This window comes from Protopterus annectens, chromosome 2.part0 (genome assembly GCF_019279795.1).
Source record: "Protopterus annectens isolate FY-2018-M chromosome 2.part0, PAN1.0, whole genome shotgun sequence".
In the NCBI taxonomy this organism is placed as follows: Eukaryota; Metazoa; Chordata; order Ceratodontiformes; family Protopteridae; genus Protopterus; species Protopterus annectens.
The window spans coordinates 596,685,701-596,706,998 of record NC_056728.1 but is presented as its reverse complement, the minus strand read 5'-3'; the positions used below and the strand labels follow the sequence as shown (position 1 = coordinate 596,706,998).

The 21,298-nt window shown below is 37.9% G+C and overlaps 1 protein-coding gene across 3 annotated transcripts in view; it reads right to left on the bottom strand.

Annotated features, from left to right (window-relative positions):
- TBC1D2 (TBC1 domain family member 2) overlaps positions 1-21,298 on the bottom strand; it is a 1,250,316-nt gene that overhangs the window by 970,708 nt on the left and 258,310 nt on the right. The gene's annotated exons all lie outside the window — the stretch shown is intronic.

Here is a 21,298-nt window from a genome sequence, read left to right as displayed (position 1 = left end):
TGTGCTCTTAAGAGAAATTGCACGTGATGCAGAGAGCAGCATCTGGAAATACTGTGCGAGTACCTTGTCATCCTCCCAATGTATGTCCTCCACTGGTGCCAGTGGTGAGGATTGAGGCTCCTTGATTACTGGTCCAGTAGAGGGTCGTCACACCCACCACCACCCAAGGCAAAGAGACCACTTCTTTAAGGTCTGCTTCAAAAGAAATTACTTATAAAGGAAGAACACTGTCATAAAGTCTTTGATTATAAAAGGGAGACTTCTTACCCTAACTATTCCCTACTTCAAAGCAAAAGAATCTGAAGTAACATGGAAAAAAAAACAGTGTATCCTTGATCTTGCCTTTAGACTATATCACAGTAACTACAGCATCAGCATCTACCCTGAACCAAAAGGGAGATTCCGAGTCTCGGTAATCACATTTTCAGTGTAAGACTATCCCTTAATAATAAGTTGCTGTCTATAGCACAGAACAGAGAGTTTGATTCCTTTCACCTTCATTTGCCTACTATGTGATTCTGAGTAAGCCACTTATGCAAATGGTGTTTGAGCCCCCCCCACCAAAAAAAAAAGAAAAGTGACACTGTTGATAATGGGCTTACCTTGTCAACAAATTAATAAAGGAAAAGGACAATAATATCTCCCTTCCAAATATTGCACTACAACAAACAGTTTAAAAGCAAAATAAGCTGCAAGATACCTTTGAAAATATGTGGTGTGAGCTTAGATGCTTTATCGAATATAATCACCACAGTTTGCCTCACCTTTGAGAGGTATACATTCTTCAGCACTACAGTAACTTGGTGGCTATATCGCTTGAGTGCAACAACATAAAATTCAAGAAACTCAAATTTCTAACTCCCATGCAGCCATCAGAATTTTCTTACCTAAGATAACAAATACCTTGGCCTAGTGAGCTGGAAACTGAATAAAATCTGCCACCACATTTTCTGTTCTAGGGTTTCCCAGCTACTAGTCCCATTTGCTCTAAACCAATGGAAAATAATTTGAACCAGTGATTGCAATTTATCATAGCCAATATAAAACTTCCATAAGGCCTTAAAATCCTGAGTAATAACACCAGGCTCTTGAAAATCAGTCTTCCTTACAACTTCTAAAGGTCTATAGAGAGGAGGGTATGAGGCTGCAAAAGTAGAAGTAGACAAAATAGAATCAGTCACCTCATGAAACATTTTCCTTTTTTTAAAAAAGACAAACTTTACATTTCTTCAAAGTGCTCAGTAATTAACTGCACAAATAATGCAAAGTTAATGTTATTTTAGGCCCACTCCACTCCCAACCTTTATTGTCCAGCTTGTTTCCCTGTACCTCTCCACCCTAAGTGCCTCAATAGCTATTTTCCAGTGATATAGGATGTGCCCCTTCATAGGGTCCACCTCATCACTTCTTGGGGTGCACATCCCTAGTGGCTATTACATTTCAATGACTAGGCAAGTAAAAGAGCACTGGAGACTGAAGCCATCACTGTGAAGTTGCTGGTGAAATCCACAGCCAGAGGAGTGACATGCAGTAATAACATGGACTTCAGGCATTCTTATGAAATCGCTGCAGCTTGCAAGGTCCAGGAACTCCACCAGAGATCACTCAAGCAGTGGTTAAGCCCACACCCTCTCTACAGGATATGAGACCTGGCTAATGGTTCTTTCAACCTATTCCCCTGGCCACACTTTGCAGCAACCAAAGATAATTTCTAACCCTAACTTTTAGGCAGCACATATAGAAAGAAGTCTTACTTTTTTGATAGAAGGCTAGTTATAAAGAAAGGCCTTTGGTGGAGAAAGGCCTCAGCTGCGACTGCCTCACTGATTTCTTAACCTGCCACATTATTAGCATAAACTGGCAGGAAGGGAAAACTGTTTTCTGTCAGACTGCTTACATGAAGTCAGTAACAAAAAATTCATCCATAAAAACATTTCATCAACTTTTCCAAAATCAGACTGAGTATTACAATCACTTATTAGGCCAAAAGCAACAATTACATCTTTATTTCACTTATTTCAATCACGTATCTGAGGTAAATGATACAACAGCAATCGCTAAAATGCACAATTTTAATTAAATGTTTTCTAACTCATATTCCACTTTATGTGCACCACAAGATATTTTTAGATTCTACCTTTACTTTATCATAGGAGGCTCAAACATATTAAAACCACACACACACACACACACACACACACACACACACACACACACACACACACACACACACACACACACACACACACACAACATCTTAATAGGAAAAAAAGATCACTGTTAAATCGGCTCCTGTCAGCACTTGCAGTTCCACTGTTTCACACAGACATAACTTAGCAAAGTGCCAAGAAATAAATTACCACATCACAAGAATAAAGTTGAGCACAGAAAGAGTTTACTGAGTTGCTTAGTATAATAAATCCAATTGCCTTCATTGCTTCATACAGCCAAACACTGACCATCTAATAGTCTTTTTAACATTACAAGTGTTGCTGTCTTTAACAAACAGGACAACAACATGATTACTTAAACCTGAGAAACAGCTATGCCAAGAGTTTACATTCTTAGAAACATTTCAGCAACTTTTCCATAGTCAAAGTGAACATCACAACCGCTTAGCCAGTTAAAATAGACAGTCTCTCTGTATTTGACTGCCTGGACCTAGTAGCCAAGGTAACTGACGCAGCAGTTATCTAAGACCTCCATGGAATGCTAAAGCTGCTAAAATGTTACAATTATTTTATTTGACATCTTCCATGTCAGAAGCATCTGAAGGTATTTTTAACTTCTTGCTTTGTTTTCTTTTTATCTAAGGAGATTAAGACATATTAAAAGTCACATAAACGAGTGTGTGCGCACACAGAAACACACACAAAGCTTCACAGGAAAAAAAAAAAGAGAGCGCTCTGGAAACAGCTCACTTCAGACAGACATAGTTAAAAAAAATCAAGTACCCTCTTCTGACTGCAAACTCAAACAGCAGTAAAGTAGCTAGAAAGAGTCATGTCACAGGAATAAAGATGCCACACACACAAAGTTCACAAGAGTTACTTGGCACGTGAAATCCCATTCTCTTCATGACTCCATAAAAGCAGACACAATGTACTTAGCTGTTTTTGTAACACCACAAGTTTTGTTCTCCCCTAAACATACAACATGTAGGACAGTGAGACAACTGCTTAACTCAAGGAAACAGATTGTCAAAAGATAATCATTCTCCACAGTGCTATTCTAGACAGATGTGCTATTTTTGGGCTACGTCACATGACAGACAGTTGACTATAAAAAGAGGTAACAATTATTCTGATAAGGAATTTCTGTTTAATCACTAAAGAGAAAATGTGGCAAGTAACTTCAAGTGGTTACAAAGAATACCAGCTGTGATGTCATTAACCTGAGTTATTGGGCTGAAAATAAAATTTGGACCTCCACCCCCTCAGCCTAGATGCTAGGTAGAGTTCTGAATCTCAGGACTGCACCCCAGGCAGCAAATGGCTGGTAGTGGACATGGTATCCACTGCCGAGTAAAATCTAAAGCCATTTGGTAGGCTGGGATCTAGGCTTGCAACCCCTATGAAAGAACTAAATTATGATATTAATATCAGTACATTTAACAAGTCTAAAAACCTTCTATTCACATTATAGGTGAAACTTCAACATTATACAACAGTTAAAGACAGAAATTACTTAAGTGTTGCATCTGTAGCTATCTAGACCTAGCAAATACATCATATCATAACACTGACCATTTCAGGGGGTATCTGATGTTATATTTGTAAGAAGAGGCCCTGAAATCTTTACCTGCAATATAAAAAATGTCCATGGTTTATTCAACATTTTGACTGGAAATTGACTTTTGGTGACATTCATAAATTATAGAATTTTTCCCAGTGCAAAGCTGTACTAGATGCACAGATGTAATGTGCACTGTGCTACCTACCAAAGTATGCATTCATAAATATGTACTACACCCCTACCCTATGGAGTGGTACAATTATATGGTATGCTACAATTACTCAGATCTCAGTGTCAAACAGCCAGGTTATGCCTTGTGCAACCTGGTTGTTTAGATGTGATGCTTTATCAGAAATGACTATGCAGCTTATCTTCATATTGCTGGGTATCAAGCTGGTGTATTCCTCAGAGAACACGGCACAACATAGTGGCAAGAATGCGGTTATTTACCCAGTGCAGCATCAGGGGTGAGCTAGGAGATGAAGTGCTCAGAGGCACAGTGTCTCACTGCTACAGACATACATTCATTTGATGAAGTAAAGTTCTACTATTAAAAAAGGGGCACTCCCTTCCCAGGGCCATATCACTCTGCTTTATGCCATAAAACTATGGTGTACAGCTAGTCCCAAGGCCAATAATGCCTTCGGGATAACAGTATAGCGCTTGCCCTGTATAAATAGCAGAAAGACTATTTGTATTCCCCTGTGCTATATCTTCTTTCATGATGCAGTAAAGTGCACAGTCCCTTAAGCTTTATTGTGCTGTGCAAAGTGGCATTCACAAATTGCACAAAATACTACATAGTAAATAAGGGGCCTGACTCTTCTTTTGCCATGATTATACTTTTCATGGTTATATCCCCATGTGGCTAACATATTCTACCTGTAGAAAACAAAACATTCAAACTGATGGAGTAATGCGTTATACACTATACGGCATTTTCTTGGGTACTACTATGCTTAGCTTTTTTCACATTAAGTTTATATTTATCAATTATACAAACTTCAACAAAACCACCAAAAGCTCTTCACAATTTAGTTATAACAGTAAAAAAACTAAGCTAGACTAAGACATACTCCTAAGTGCTTTTTTAAAATCAAGACAAAAAACATTAAACATTTGTTAAACTTCTTCCTAAAACAGTAAGACTGAAAATGATGACCCTTTAGATCAATACATTATTGCATTTTGTAATGAAACAAGACCCTCATGACTTTTGTAGTTGTTAAGTCAGTAACTGGAAAAAAAAATAACTGCAAAATGAGTACCAATTTATGGTACCCTAACTGAAAAAGAAATTCAAGCCAAATGTTGGCACAGCTAACAATAATCTACAGAACCATCTGATAAAGATTTTTAAAACTGCATGAAACATGGTGTCCAACTTTTTCAAGAGTTAGATGTGACCAGAAGAGATACAGTGCAGAACAATTTGGTTAAAGAGAATTTGCCTCACCATGTTTTGTTTGATACACTTAATCAAACAGTGCTGATAAATGAAAGATTTGCCTTATTTCGGGAAAAGGGAACAATGTCAGTGTTGCATGAAAAACATGCAGTTGTTTAAGTAAACTAATCATAACAGTAGATGGTCGAATGATCACTGCTGAAGTAGCTTTAGTTACATGGAGTATATCCTGCTAAGGATATAACAACTGACCAGCTTCCAAAGATTCAGGGCACCTTTCATGTGCCAAAAACATTAATCAGCCCAAGCTGAGCTGAATAAAAAGGCAGGTTTGGCACCAAGCCCTTCAGAGCATGCATGCCAACAGAGAGAGGAAGGCTGAGCCTTGGAACAACAAAAAATAGGTGGCCACACCCACGCATAAACAACACACCAGAAAACAAGGGGAACGCAGTAAGGAAGTGGCTACTGCAGCACTGATCGTTCAAACATCTTCTATTATGGTAAGTTTACTTACACAACTGTACTATGTTCATCATGGTGATCACTGCTGCAGTAGCCCAAGCTGTATGGGTAATTTATAAAGCTTAATGTACATGGGAGGTGGATGGGAAAGGGTCCAGGAGCCCCTAGAGAATAGTCCTAGCAAAGCCTGATCACAGAGGGAATCAAGCCTATAAAGCCTGTAAATATATATATATATATATATAAAGAAGACCAAGTTGTTTCTTCTAGAAACTTCTAGAATCCAATCCTTTCCAAAAAGCCATAGATGAAGACAAGTTCCTGGTACAGTGAGCCTTGAACCTGCCTGGAATGTTTTTTTTGAGGTGACTATAATACAAGTTAACAGCTTGAGACAACTATCTGGAAATCTCCTTTAACACAGGTTGTCCCTTCTTACCCTCGCAAGAAATTAACAACTGATTCAAAGATCTGAAAGATTTAGTTCTGTCAAGATACCCAAGTTGCCTGTGAACATCCAAAGTACAGAGTAGCCTTTTCCCTCTCATTTTTAGGTTCAGGAATGAAAATGAGGACAGGGAGAGTTTAGCTTAAAGAAAACTCAGGCCCAACTTTAGGTATAAAAGAAGATTAGTTCTCAAAGAAACTTCTCTGTATAAAATGGGATAGGACTGGCTCACCATAAGAGCTTGCAACTCAGATATTCTTATTGCAGAGGTCAGAGCAATCGGTAAAAGAGATTTCCATGTTAAGAACCTCAAAAGTCAACCAAATTAACTGTTTCAAAAGGAGCAAGTGTTAGCTTCTCTAACAGAAAATTAAGTTCTCAAAGACAGGCCACCATTTTTCTGAAGGCATCTTATGCAAAACTCATTTCAAAAACATTATGATATTGAAGGAGGAGGATCCATGGGTAAACATGGTGAAATGGCTGATAAATTAACCTTGACAGAAGAATAAGAAAGGCCGTTAGATCTAATTCTGGTGGCTGCCAAAAAAGCAATTAGTAGAAAATGGAAATCAAAGTCTAAACGAACTGTACCAGAAGTAGTGACTATAGTAACAGAGATAAAACTACTGGAATTGGGATCTTCAGAAAAGGGCAAGGGCAAATTACATGCAAAAATGGGAATTGTGGGAACAATATATGCAGAGGAGGAACAAGGTTTAAAGGAAGGCAGCACTGGAATGAGCTATGTAATGTTTGACTAACAATGACTGGATAGATTACAAATGGTGTATAATGCTTGCAACTAAAATTATGCCACTAAGGTTTGTTTTCATTTATATAAATGTAGAATTGCCTAAATCATATGTGATAATTTAATAAAGATGCGTTTTGTTTAAAAAAAAAAAGGCCATAAGATAGTAATGCACAAAATATTGTAAAACCAGAGAACAACTAGTCCTGAATGGATACTGGTTATGCTGTTGGCACAAACTAGAAAACACTTCCTAATATATGATTTTCTAGTAACGGGCTTTCTTGACTCCATTACGTCCTCAGTAAACAAGTACCTAAAGGGAATTTAGACCCCATCATCTAGGCAGTCAGCTGGAGTTCATTTGGGTTGGGGTGTATCACAAACCCCTGATCTTTTGTGTGGAGATCCATTCCATAAGGAAACTTGTGGTAATTTTCCCTCTCCATTTCCAAAAGAAGGGAGAACCACTGTCACCGCAACGATCTTCGGGGATTCCTGCTGAATCTTCAGAAGTACCCTGGATATTAGTGGAAAGGGTGGAAAAGCATACAGGAACATTCCTATCCAAGGAAAGGGAAAGGCATCTGTCTCCCAGGCCTCCTTGCATGGAATCTTGGAGCAGAATCTTGCCAGCTGATTGTTCAGAGAGAAGACAAATATGTCTATTTGAGGAACTTCCCACAGAAAGGCCAAATCTTGGAACCCCCCCCCCCCCGTATCTATTTTCCATTCATGAAGGTCTGCTCTTGTCCTGCTCAGCTTGTCTGCCACACAGTTTTGCTCTGATGGAATGTAGGATGCCTGTAGAGTGAGATTATGCTGTGAACATGTATCCCAAGTTACCACTGTTAGTCTGCAAACAGGGTACGACCTGGTTCTGCCTTGCTTGTTGATATACCATATGACTGCAGTATCATCTACAACAACTTGAAGAGGTCTAAAGCAAGCACTGACTCTGTATTTCTGTGTTTGCATCTATTCTTGACACCCCATATACATTACACTTTTATTCCTCCTGAAACTGCTCCCCAAGCAAGGTCTGAGGCGTCTGTATGATGTGACTGACTGCTTGGGAGCAGGGAGAGGGAAAGGGAGACCTGGCTTTAGAGAAATTTGCTATTCCCACTAAGTGATATCTCTTTTGATAAACCCCAGCATTGGGATTTGAAAAGAGAGAGGACATCAGTGCTGGGACCAAACAGCTTTCCGATATCATTGTAGCTTTCTCATGTGGAGTCTTTCCAGAGAGATCATGAGAATTGTAGATTGCACAAGACCCAAAATCCTGAGGTATCCCCTTCACAGTGACTGAAGTCTTAATGGAAAACTTTAGAAATAGATCTAGATATAGATCTATTTTTTTCCTGGACAGAAAAAGCTTTTTAAACTGAGGTGTCTAACTGACACCCCAGGAACACAATCCTGTATAAAGGAGTCAGAAAGGACTTTTGAATATTCTCTTGAAATCCCAGATTGTGTAAGAGATCTCTCACCTAAGTGAGAGATTCCTGACACTTTGAAAAAGACTCTGTAAAGATAAGAAAGTCAACTAAATATGGAAAAATAAAGCTAGACCCTTCATGAACACTCTTGGTGCAGTGGGTAGTCCAAACAGCAAGGCAGAAAACTGATAATGCGATCTAGACACACAAAACCTTAAGAAACATTTGAAGCCTGGATGAATAGGGATGTGATAAGCATCTGTTAAATCTAGTGCTACCATGAAACTTAAATAAGGAAGAATAGGTTACAGGTTGTAAAGTGACAGCATTTTGAAACTTGGGAACCATCACAAACAGGTTTAGGAAAGAAAGATCCAGAACTTGTCTCCAAGCATCTTTCTTTGGCACTAAAAACATCCTTGAGTAAAAACCTTTCCCAACCTTGTAAGGAAGAACTATTTCTATCACACCCTGAGACAGAATGCTGAAGGATGGGGGAAACAGAGGGGTCTGGTGGTTGAGGAATTACCCCCTGGAAAGGACATATTTCCTCCCACTGCCATGTGTAACCTTAATGAATGATCTTTAGAACACATTTGTCTGAAATTATCTGTTGCCACAGAGAAAAGTGGAAAGTCAGGCATTCTGGAAGGGAAAAGGGATGCCAAGATGAAAGAGGGAAAAAGGGACTGCCAGGGTGGGAGATGGGAAAAGGGATTGCCAGGGTGGGAAAGAGTGGGGCAAGATCCCTTAAATAACCATTCTGACTTGGACTGTCCTTGGATTTGGGGGTTCCTGCATTTTTTTTTATTCCCCCCATTTCTTCTTAAACTTTTGTTTATTTGTATTTTGGTGAGGCTGTTTATTTTGTTGTTTTGCTAAAACTGGATGAAGGTTTAGAGAATCATGAGGCACTCGTTAAAATGGAGAACATCGATATCTGTGCAGTGACTGACAGCTGGTTCAAGCCTCCAGAAAGCACCCCCTGCACTACCAGGCTATAACTCATACCACACTTTTCGGCCATGTAACCTGGGCCGAAACAGCAAAGGCGGAGGTGTGTCCATATTCATTAAGGATATCCACACCTCCAGGTTAGTTGCCCAGCATAATGCATCTGAGGTTATCCAAGTGCAACTAACTCTGGGTAAAACTGTAATCCAAATTGTAGCTTGCTACAGATCCCCCACCATGCCCCAGGATTCAAACTCCTCTTTTCTTGATGTACTGGAAAACATTAGGGTTCAACCAAACACCCTAATAATAGGCGACTTCAACTATCCCACCATTAACTGGGAAAACTACTCGTGTACCAACTCCTTAGCTCAACGCTTTCTGGAATTCATAAACACCAATGCCCTAGATCAACTTATCCACACCCCCACCAGGGGCAACAATATCCTAGACCTAGTCATTACCAGCATGAGTGACCGGTGTTCCACACCTGAAGTAAACTCCTCGTTGGTCCGATCTGACCATAAGCTAATCACCCTTGATATCCACATCTTGCCCCCCCCCCCCCACATTAAGGAAACAACAGTAAAAAATTTCTCCAAAGCCAACTTCATGCTTCTTAAGACAGAAGTGGTGAACTTCATGACACCCATGCAGATGGACAATACAGTCACAACTGCTGAATCCTACACAAATGCACTCTATAAGCACTTACACAAGTGCATAGATTGTGCTATCCCAAACAGAATGAAGATGCTATCCTCCAAAAAAAGGAAGCCAATCTGTTGGTCCCCTGCCATAAACAAACTGCACAACAGAAGGAAGAAACTTCTGCAAAAGAGAGTAAAATCCCATGAGTGGAGGAGCTCCCTGGTCAGCCTCAGTAAGAAGCTGAGATCCCTTATAAGATCCTCCAAAGCTAGCTACGAAAACAAAATTGCCACTAATTCCAAGGATAACAACAAAGCATTCTATAGCTATGTCAAGAATCTCAATGGCAACACCCAGATCTGCTCTGAGTTACAGCACAAAGGCACGAAAATTACAGAACCAACTGATATTGCCAACATCCTGGCAGATAGGTTCAGTGCTAACTTTACCCCCCTCTCACTCCCTAAAGGGCCCATATCTATACAGGAAGAATGCAGAGTCCCTGTAATCACAACTATGCAGGTAAAAGCTGCACTCTCTAAAGCCAAAAACACAGCATCCATGGGATCGGACAACATCTCAGGCTGCGTTTTACATGAACTTCAGAATGAACTGGCTCCCCACTTAAGCACCATGTTCAATAATAGCCTCGCATCAGGCGTTGTGCCCACTGAATGGCGCACAGCAACAGTTATCCCACTCCACAAAGGGGGAGCCACCATTGATCCCGGGAACTATCGGCCTATTAGCCTGATGAGCCTGGTCTGCAAGGCCATGGAACGTATCATCATGGAACTCATAAACAAAGACATTGGTAACCTCCAAACTCTGGATCTCACCCAGTTCAGGTTTGTGAAAGGCAGATCATGCCTCCTGAACCTGAGCGACTTCTTTGAGGCAGTCACCAAAGCCGTAGATGAGGGTAAGGTGGTTCACACAGCCTATCTTGACCTTGCCAAGGCTTTCGACACCGTCCCCCATTCTGGAATTATAGCTAAACTCACTAAACTAGGTATAAATCCCTACGTCACAAGATGGGTTGCCAACTGGCTCACTGACAGAACCCACACTGTAAAAGTTGCAGACTCCAAATCAGACCTCAAAGCAGTGACAAGTGGAGTACCACAGGGTTCCATCCTGGGACCTCTCCTGTTTGGCATCTACTTCTCTGAAGTACAGGCTAACACAGAAGGCCTCTGGCTAACGTAGTTCGCAGATGACTGCAAACTAGGAGTCATAGTCAAGCCCCCAAATGATGTGGACATCCTACAGAAGGGCCTCACTGAGACAGATGCCTGGTGTCAGAGCCATGGCCTCAAGCTCAATGCCAAAAAGTGCAGTATCATCCCCTTTGGTAAAAACTCTGTACCCATGAACTACCACATAGGCAACAATCTACTTAACACTGAATGTGTGATAAGAGACCTTGGGACCCAGGTGGACAGTAGTCTCTCCTTTGATAGTCACCTTGCAACAGTAGTCAGGAAGTCCTTCTACATGGCACACCTCATCATAAAAGGGTTCTCATCAAGGAAAAAAAAGAGGTCATTGTTCCCCTCTACTCGACACTCATTAGACCCATTATAGAGTACAATGCCCCTTTTGGAATGTACCGCACAAGACATCTGCAGCAGCTGGAAAAGCCACAGAAGTACCTCACAAAGAGGATTACTGGCCTCAAACAAATGCCCTACACTGTCCGCCTCAAAAAACTCCGGCTTTACGCTGTAGCATATCGTCTACTCCGAGGTAATCTCTGCCTAACATATAAAGCTATGTCAAACCCAGAGCTGTTGGACATGCTACAGCTAAAGAAATCCCAATCCCTCTGAGCTACATGCTCTAGGGACCTAAACCTTGTCACCACAATAAACAGGACATGCTGGAGGGATAGATTCCTGTCCCAGAGACTTCCCATACTCTGGAACAGGCTACCCATTTATGTCAAGCAAAGTTCTTCATTAGCACTCTTCAAGAAAAATCTTGATGAATGGATGGGAAATAGGAAATACACCCCGGGGATCACTTCTGTGTCTCTGCTCGACAGTGGCACAGGAAAAATACTTTCTTGGGTGGCATAAGCCAGGGGAACCTTGTTGGCTAGGCTTACATAGGCCCTTGGGCCGATAGCCTAGTACCTACCTATGAACCTATAAAAGGAGGCTGAAATATTTTAGAGATTCTCTGTATCAGCTTACCCCTTTCACCACACTTTTTGATAAACTCTGCAGCAGAGGAACCAAAAAGCACATTTCTGTTCAAAGGAGAATTTAAAATCCCATTTTTCACATCATCTTTGAGGTTCTGAAAATGCAGCTAGGCAAACTTCCTCAAAACAGTACCACTGGCATTGCAAAATGGAAGAAAAATGATTTAAAACAGATTTTTTTTTTCTCACAAAAAGAAACTGTGGACAAAACACTTCTCATCATACCTCTCAACTGCACAGATTTTCTCAGAATGTCCAGATTTTTGCCTCATATTTTTGGTCCGCTTTCCATAAAATTGTGGTTTTCTGGCAAATTAGTGGTAAATCATTAAAGACTGAAGTTAGAAAATGATGACAGACAGTTGAGTTTCATACATGAATACCCTTCAGAAAATTCATGTTAATGCAAAACCTGTTATTCTAGCAACTTTTACAAGTTTGAAAGAGCGATATTTAAAAATCATCCCTATTTTTGGGCCTTTGTCCCACTTTTATTTACGTCTTTGTCCAAATTTCTTGCTCTAAGGGGTTGAGAGGTATGCTCCGCATACTTTCACAGTTAGAATAAATTTTAGCACACGAGTCTGAAAATTCAAAATGCTGAAAATCAAAGTTGCAGAAGCACAGACTTTTTCTCCATACTTATCAATAATCTTCCTATCCCTGTCGGAAAGAGTACGACTGGAATTAGCCAAATGTTTAGCAGAAGTAGGATTGACTAAAGCTATAACTTCTGGGTTAGGTTTGGGAAGGGTGCATTAAATTTCTGCCTTTTCAGAGGCAGAAGACCAACTATTAGGAAAATTGCAGACATTAACACACACATTCTCCAAAGCTGACAGAACTGGAGGAATTAGTGCAGGTTCTGGCTATTCCTTCTGTTACAGCTCATAGCATTTTCTGAGGGACTGAGAAAGCTCATTGTTCTCCAACTGAAAACACTGGCAAATTCTAGAAGAGAAAGACAAACCCTTCATAGAAAGAATCAGAAACTGAACTGTCCTCTACGTCTGGATCAGAAAACCTGAGGAGAAAACCTTGCATCTGTCCCCCTTCATCTTCCTGTCCAGATTCGGAATCTTGGATCTCCTCAGGAAAGGAAGTATCCCTCTTTCTTTTCCCAGTAACTACTTTATAAGAATGATAAATAGCCTAAATTAATCCATGAGCCAGATCCTCTCTAAGGAATTTGTGGAGCAGGAGGAGGAGTAGATACAGGTTTAGTTTATTTTTGCAAGGAAAAATGGGGCCCACAGTGTTAATAATGGCAGTAGCAGCTTCTCAGGGGATGGGTACAGCATTCTGACACAACTGGAAAACCTTTCCTGTCCCTCTCTCAAGGATGACAAGAGCGGCTCTTACTTGCCCACTTACAGGACCTTAACAGCCACAGAGGACATGTTTAACCCTCGGTCCATAGTGGCTAAAGGTACTACACCAGAGGGTTCTGGGATAAAAGATGAGTAGTCTGGGTAACCAGTTTTGAGCACAGCAGAGTCATCCACATGCAGCTGAGGCAAATTGCTAGCCTACTCTGGTGGCAAAGGCTGTTTGCTTATCTTCTTTCTGTGGCTGAAGAAGGACTGACTGAGACCAGTAAGTTGTTCCATAATCAAAAATCAAAAATAAAAATCATAAATCCAACCACATAAATAAGACGTAGATTTATTGTACACCACCAAAAGAGACTAAGCGCTTTCGCTAAATTCATATAGCATCATCAGAGTCATTTTGGTATCATATCCATACTGTTTAAAAAGAAGCAGCATCCAATCACTATTCACAAATAATTAATTACATCATTTCCTATTAATTTAAACATTTTAAACAACTGTTATATATAAAATAAAATCATATATATAATGATTGTGATGTTTTTTTAAAAATAAATATATACATATAAATACCTTATATACATGCCTTAAAAATTCACCATAAATCTATTTTATTACATTTTGCCCTTTGCTTTAGCAATGGTTTAAGGGCAATGTTGTCATTCAACCCTGGTGAATTTTGAGCATTTAAACACATCTGTCATCTCATGTCTTTAACTTCTACTTCATTTTCTATGTCCCCCTCCCCTTCCATCTATGAAAACTCTATCTATTATAAAGAAAATAAACTTTTTAAAATTAATACATTTTTTTACTGTGAATAAATAAAGCATTAAATTTATTTTCTTTTCTAATTGCTCTTTGATGTTCAGCTATTCTATCTCTTAGCCTCCAGTTTGTTTTGTCAACATAAAATGCTTTGCATGACACACAGGTTGCTACATATACTAACTTTGATGTATTGCAATTGCATTTTCCTGGGCATGCAATGGTTGCTTCACAGGAGCTTATCACCACATATGGCCCATCATTTATATATCTGCAATATCTGCAGGTTCCGCATTTTGCCATTCTAGAAGTGTTTTTTATTCTATTTTCATTTGTGTCCAGCCATTCTTTTATATTTTTCCCCCTTCTGTATGTTATCCTCGGTTTAGCTCCTACCAGAGCTTTTGTTTCCCCTTCAAGGCAGGTAACCCACTTTTCTGTCAATATTCTAACCAACCCAGGTGTCACCAAATTATAGCTTAAAACTATTACATCTGTTTTTCTATCATCCGAGTTGGTTAATATTTCATTTATGTCACTTTTCTTCTTAAGAATAGGTAGAACATTTGTGTTTCTTTTATTTATAATTTCTTTCCTCACTTTCAATAACAGATTTAGTGGGCACCCCCTTTCTAGAAACATTCCTATAAGTTTGAACAATTCTCTCCCAAATTCAGCATCATCACTCACTAGTCGAGAAGCCCTCACCATCTGTCCTTTAACTATGCTCTTGAACTGGTGGTGGGGATGGCAGCTAGTAAAGTGTAATAGGGAATTGGAATAATTTTCTTTTCTATATAGTTTACTATTTAACACATTCTTATTCTTACTCAAAGTAATATCTAAATAATTAATTTCTGTCTCATGGTAAGTATATGTAAACCTTAGGAATGACATTGTTGAGTTGAGGTAATTAATGAATTCATTAATCTCATCAACGGTTCCTTTCCAAAGCACCAAAATATTATCCAAAAATCTGTTATAAATCCTTATGTCCTTCATATATTTAGATTGAAATACAAACAGTTTCTCCAACTCTAGAAGTACTAAATTTGCAAAAAATGGGAGCACATCTTGCTCCCATTGCTATTCCTGATTTTTGGCGAAAAATCTCCCCTTCAAATCTTAAGAAAATTATTTTTAGTATCAAATCCATGAAATCCAACAACAGATTTATTTTGCTTTTGTCTAAAGTTTTACTTTTCAACAGACTCTCATGGAACATATTCATCCCTTCTTTGTGGGGAATAACCGTAAATAAATTGATAACATCAGTTGTCAAAAAAACACTTTGTTCACATTCCCCTATATTTCTCATTCTCTCCAAACAGTGCCAGGAATCTCGTAACACATGTTCTACTACCCCCAACACACCTTTTACATTATGGTCAGTATAAGTGGCCAAAGGTTCTGTTTTCGACCCTTTAGCTGAAACTATTGGTCTAAAAGGTGGATTTTTGATGTCTTTGTTAACCTTTGGTATACCAAAAATGACAGGTAGTTTAGGGTGTTCTACCTTCAAAAAATTATAAAGGGTCTCATTTATGTTACCATCCATATATGCATCCATCAAATAACAGTCAATCTGTGCATAAGCTCTATTTAACTCATTAATAGAGACCCTCTCATACATCATAGTATCATTGACTATTTTGTACATCCTTGCTATGTAGTCTACAGCATACATGACCACTGCCCCCCCCCTCTCTTATCCAGTTTCATGTATCTAACTTCTCTATTTTTCGAAATATCTTTAAGTACTATTCTTTCTTGGGCTGACAAATTGTCATCCTTTTAACTCTGTTGTTTCAATATTTCTCTAAATTCGATCTCACAATTTTTTCAAATATCAATATATCTTGCTTATAAGGGGGAACAAATGTACTTTTTCTCTGTAATACTTGATTGCAATTGTTAGTTAGGTCGATTGAGCTAGTCATGTTAGCAAAATAATTTAAATTCAGTTGTCTCACATATAACTTCAAACTTGTTAGTACATCAGCAACATCAATCCTATAGTTAGGAAAAAAAGTATTTCCTTTACTTAATAATTCGAAATGTGCATCCTGTATTAGTGTGTCAGTATAATTATAAATGGTGTAGCCTGCTTTTTTGTTGATTATCACTTCCATTTCAAAATTTCCATTTTCACTTAAATCTATTATACTTTCACTCAAATCCATTTCACATTCATTATACCACGGAAATACAGTATTTAATACAAGTTCATCAGTATTATCATCATTATTTAGTAAGGGTTTTTCTTCCCCCAACCCTTGTAGTATACCGGGACTTTCAGATAATCTATCTCATAAGGAATTTCCACCCCTAAACCAACAGCAGGTTATTAATGGGTTGATGACGATACCAGGAGCCACTAGAGGTCAACAAACCAATACTTTTAAATTAAGCGAATGGTTCGTGGCACCGGAAGTGGATTTCTCAGGTCTGCAAGAGATGAGAAATGAGACGCAGAGTTTGAGGGAACAGATTTCAGATTTGGAGAACATTTGTGTTAAATATCGTGGATTACAACTTGATAATTTATTTCTAACAAAGTCAATCGCCCTGAAGAAACTTCCTATGGGCATATTAATTACCAGGTACGTCAGCATTTAGAGAACTTGTAGCATTATATGACAAGACTGGGTTAGAAATGCTGAATATCATTGTATGGAATAATGAAGTGAAAATTAAACAGCTACAGGAAGAAATATCAAAATTAAATAACTCTATTTCTAGTGATTTGCTGTTTAGTCACCATAAAGATAGTTACCAAAAATCAATGAGAAGGGTTGACGACTTTGTAAAAAAGAACTCAATAACTAAAAGCAAAAAAACTAGAAAGAGACTCTAGAGAATATAAGAATAATCATGCATACCCAGTTGGTTCATGGAAAAGAGACACTGATAATGTATTAAATAGTGATTGGTGTAACAATGATAACAAAGACTATAGGGCAAATCCTGACTCCGTTAATTTACAGAGAGAGAACCAGTATTTTTCCGGACAAAATCCGGATGTGAGGAGAACCGAGAGACTGAAAAACAACAACAAAGGTGGTCATTGGAACAACCAAACACAGGGACAATACTACAAGGGTTGGGGGAAGAAAAACCCTTACTAAATAATGATGATAATACTGATGAACTTGTATTAAATACTGTATTTCCGTGGTATAATGAACGTGAAATGGATTTGAGTGAAAGTATAATAGATTTAAGTGAAAATGGAAATTTTGAAATGGAAGTGATAATCAACAAAAAAGCAGGCTACACCATTTATAATTATACTGACACACTAATACAGGATGCACATTTCGAATTATTAGGTAAAGGAAATACTCTTGTTCCTAACTATAGGGTTGATGTTGCTGATGTACTAACAAGTTTGAAGTTATATGTGAGACAACTGAATTTAAATTATTTTGCTAACATGACTAGCTCAATCGACCTAACTAACAATTGCAATCAAGTATTACAGAGAAAAAGTATGTTTGTTCCCCCTTACAAGCAAGATATATTGATATTCAAAAAAAAACTGTGAGATCGAATTTAGAGAAATATTGAAACAACAGAGTTTAAAGGATGACAATTTGTCAGCCCAAGAAAGAATAGTACTTAAAGATATTTCGAAAAATAGAGAAGTTTGATGCATGAAACCAGATAAGGGAGGGGGGACGGTGGTCATGTATGCTATAGAATACATAGCAAGGATGTACAAAATAGTCAATGATACTATGATTTATGAGAGGGTCTCTATTAATGAGTTAAATAGAGCTTATGCACAGATTGGCTGTTATTTGATGGATGCATATATGGATGGTAACATCAATGAGACCCTTTATAATTTTTTGAAGGTAGAACACCCTAAACTACCTGTCATTTTTGGTATACCAAAGGTTAACAAAGACATCAAAAATCTACCTTTTAGACCAATAGTTGCAGCTAAAGGGTCAAAAACAGAACCTTTGGCCACTTATATTGACCATAATGTAAAAAGTGTGTTGGGGGAAGTAGAACATGTGTTACGAGATTCCTGGCAAATGAGAAATATAGGGGAATGTGAACAAAGTGTTTTTTTTGACAATTGATGTTATCAATTTATTTACGGTTATTCCCCACAAAGAAGTGATGAATATGTTCCATGAGAGTCTGTTGAAAAGTAAAACTTTAGACAAAAGCAAAATAAATCTGCTGCTGGATTTCATGGATTTGATACTAAAAAATAATTTTCTGAGATTTGAAGGGGAGATTTTTCGCCAAAAATCAGAAATAGCAATGGGAGCAAGATGTGCTCCCATTTTTGCAAATTTAGTACTTCTAGAGTGGGAGAACCGGTTTGTATTTCAATCTAAATATATGAAGGACATAAGTATTTATAACAGATGTTTGGATGATATCTTGGTGCTTTGGAAAGGAACCATTAATGAGATTAATGACTTCATTAATTACCTCAACTCAACAACATCATTCTTAAGGTTTACATATACTTACCAAGAGACAGAAATTAATTATTTAGATATTACTTTGAGTAAGAATAAGAATGTGTTAAATAGTAAACTATATAGAAAAGAAAATTATTCCAGTTCTCTATTACACTTTACTAGCTGCCATCCCCACCACCAGTTCAAGAGCATAGTTAAAGGACAGATGGTGAGGGCTTCACGACTAGTGAGTGATGATGCTGAATTTGGGAGAGAATTGTTCAAACTTATAGGAATGTTTCTAGAAAGGGGAAACCCACTAAATCTGTTACTGAAAGTGAGGAAAGAAATTATAAATAAAAGAAACACAAATTTTCTACCTATTCTTAAGAAGAAAAGTGACATAAATGAAACATTAACCAACTCGGATGATAGAAAAACAGATGTAATGGTTTTAAGCTATAATTTGGTGGCACCTGGGTTGGTTAGAGTATTGACAGAAAAGTGGGTTACCTGCCTTGAAGGGGAAACAAAAGCTGTAGTAGGAGCTAAACCAAGGATAGCATACAGAAGGGGGAAAATATAAAAGAATGGCTGGACAGAAATGAAAATAGAATAAAAAAACACTTCTAGAATGGCAAAATGCGGAACCTGCAGATATTGCAGATATATAAATGATGGGCCATATGTGATGATAAGCTCCTATGGATCAACCATTGCATGCCCAGGAAAATGCAATTGCAATACATCAAAGTTAGTATATGTGGCAACCTGTGTATCGTGCGAAGCATTTTATGCTGCCAAAACAAACCGGAGGCTAAGAGATAGAATAGCTGAACATCAAAGAGCAATTAGAAAAGAAAATAAATTTAATGCTTTATTTATTCACGGTAAAAATTTTATTAATTTTAAAAAGTTTATTTTCTTTATAATAGATAGAGTTTTCATAGATGGAAGGGGAGGGGACATAGAAAATGAAGTAGAAGTTAAAGAAATGAGATGGCAGATGCATTTAAATGCTCAAAATTCACCAGGGTTGAATGACAACATCTCCCTTAAACCACTGCTAAAGCAAAGGGCAAATGTAATAAAATAGATTTATTGTGAATTTTTCAAGGCATGTATACAAGGTATTTATATATATATATATATTTTTTTTAAAAAACATCACAATCATTATATATATGATTTTATTTTATATATAATAGTTGTTTAAAATGTTTAAATTAATAGGAAATGATGTAATTAATTATTTGTGAATAGTGATTGGATGCTGCTTCTTTTTAAACAGTATGGATTTGATACCAGAATGACTGATGATGCCATATGAATTTAGCGAAAGCGCTTAGTCTTTTTTGGTGGTGTACAATAAATCTACGTCTTATTTATGTGGTTGGATTTATAATTTTTATTTTTTACTAGTTGGGGTGTTTTACACTATTTAATTTATTTGTTCCATAATCAAAACAAAAGTGATGCCTCTTTCCCAAGGGAAACAATTAGCATACACTGGCAAAATTTTAAAGTCTTTGAAAGTCAATTTATTCACACAAAACACCTTTTTAAAACACTCTGCCAACCCCACAAAGTAAAATAAACACAATTTCTCCACAGAGAAATTGTTTTTCAACTACTTTGAACAACTTTTAAACTGACAGGAAAAAGGTGCATTCTCATTAAAAATACAGCATGACAGTCCATTAAAACACAAACTAATTTCTTAAAATAAATTTCCTAAACAGTAAAGTGCAATAGAACAATACATTTTTAATGTTTCCCAAAGGGAACTTATCTGCCCAGAAAAGGAACAGCAGAAGCCAACTATCAATCCTCGAAAGCCCACAGAGAAGCACTATCTTCAACAGGAAGAAAGCTCTAAAGAATGTTGCACTTAAACATGTCTTCTTAGTCAGCCCTGCTTGTGCTGACTAATGGTTTGGGTATGTGGAAGGTGATCAGAAGGTTTGGAAGCTGGCCGGTTCTTATATCCATGGCAGGATATAATCTGTATAGCTAAGGCAGTATTCAATATGATAAACATCAAGTGATTCCCCTAGTCAGAGGCAGGGCAACCTTGAAGTTTATTATAAAAACAGAATGAGTAGAGTCTGAGCAAATGCCAAGTAAAAATATATTGCATTACTTAATGTTTGCACCACTAAACTTGTCATATACTGGTAAACTGCAGTTCATTTAAATTTTAGATAAAATACGGTTCAGTAATTTGGGGTGTAGTCAAGCTGTGGAATTATGTACAGGATACTGGCATATTGTTCAAGTAATACTGTGTTTAATTTGACCGTAAGTAGCAGCATTTTTTGTTTTAAATTGGAAGTTGTCATTCAGTTTTACTTGCATTTTATCACAATCCCTTCTTGTGGGACAGTAATATGCAGAAAACATATATCCTCTGTAAAGGAATACCGTATTGCTGATGTTTACTTATTGCTGTACAACTTTTTAGGGACAAGGTCATTGTTTGGGGGAGTGACTGTACCTTTTTCCCTAAGCTGTGGCAGTCTTGAAGTTTAGTACACTATATAGGGTATGCAAGAGCATTGCCTTGTTTCAGCTGATTGAGTGTTTACTTACATTGTAGTTGTTTCACACCAGTTGTTTTCATATACTGCATTATATTGGACTGACCTAGACCTACAGAGCTATGTTATCTTGCACTGTCTCTAAACTGAATATTTACTG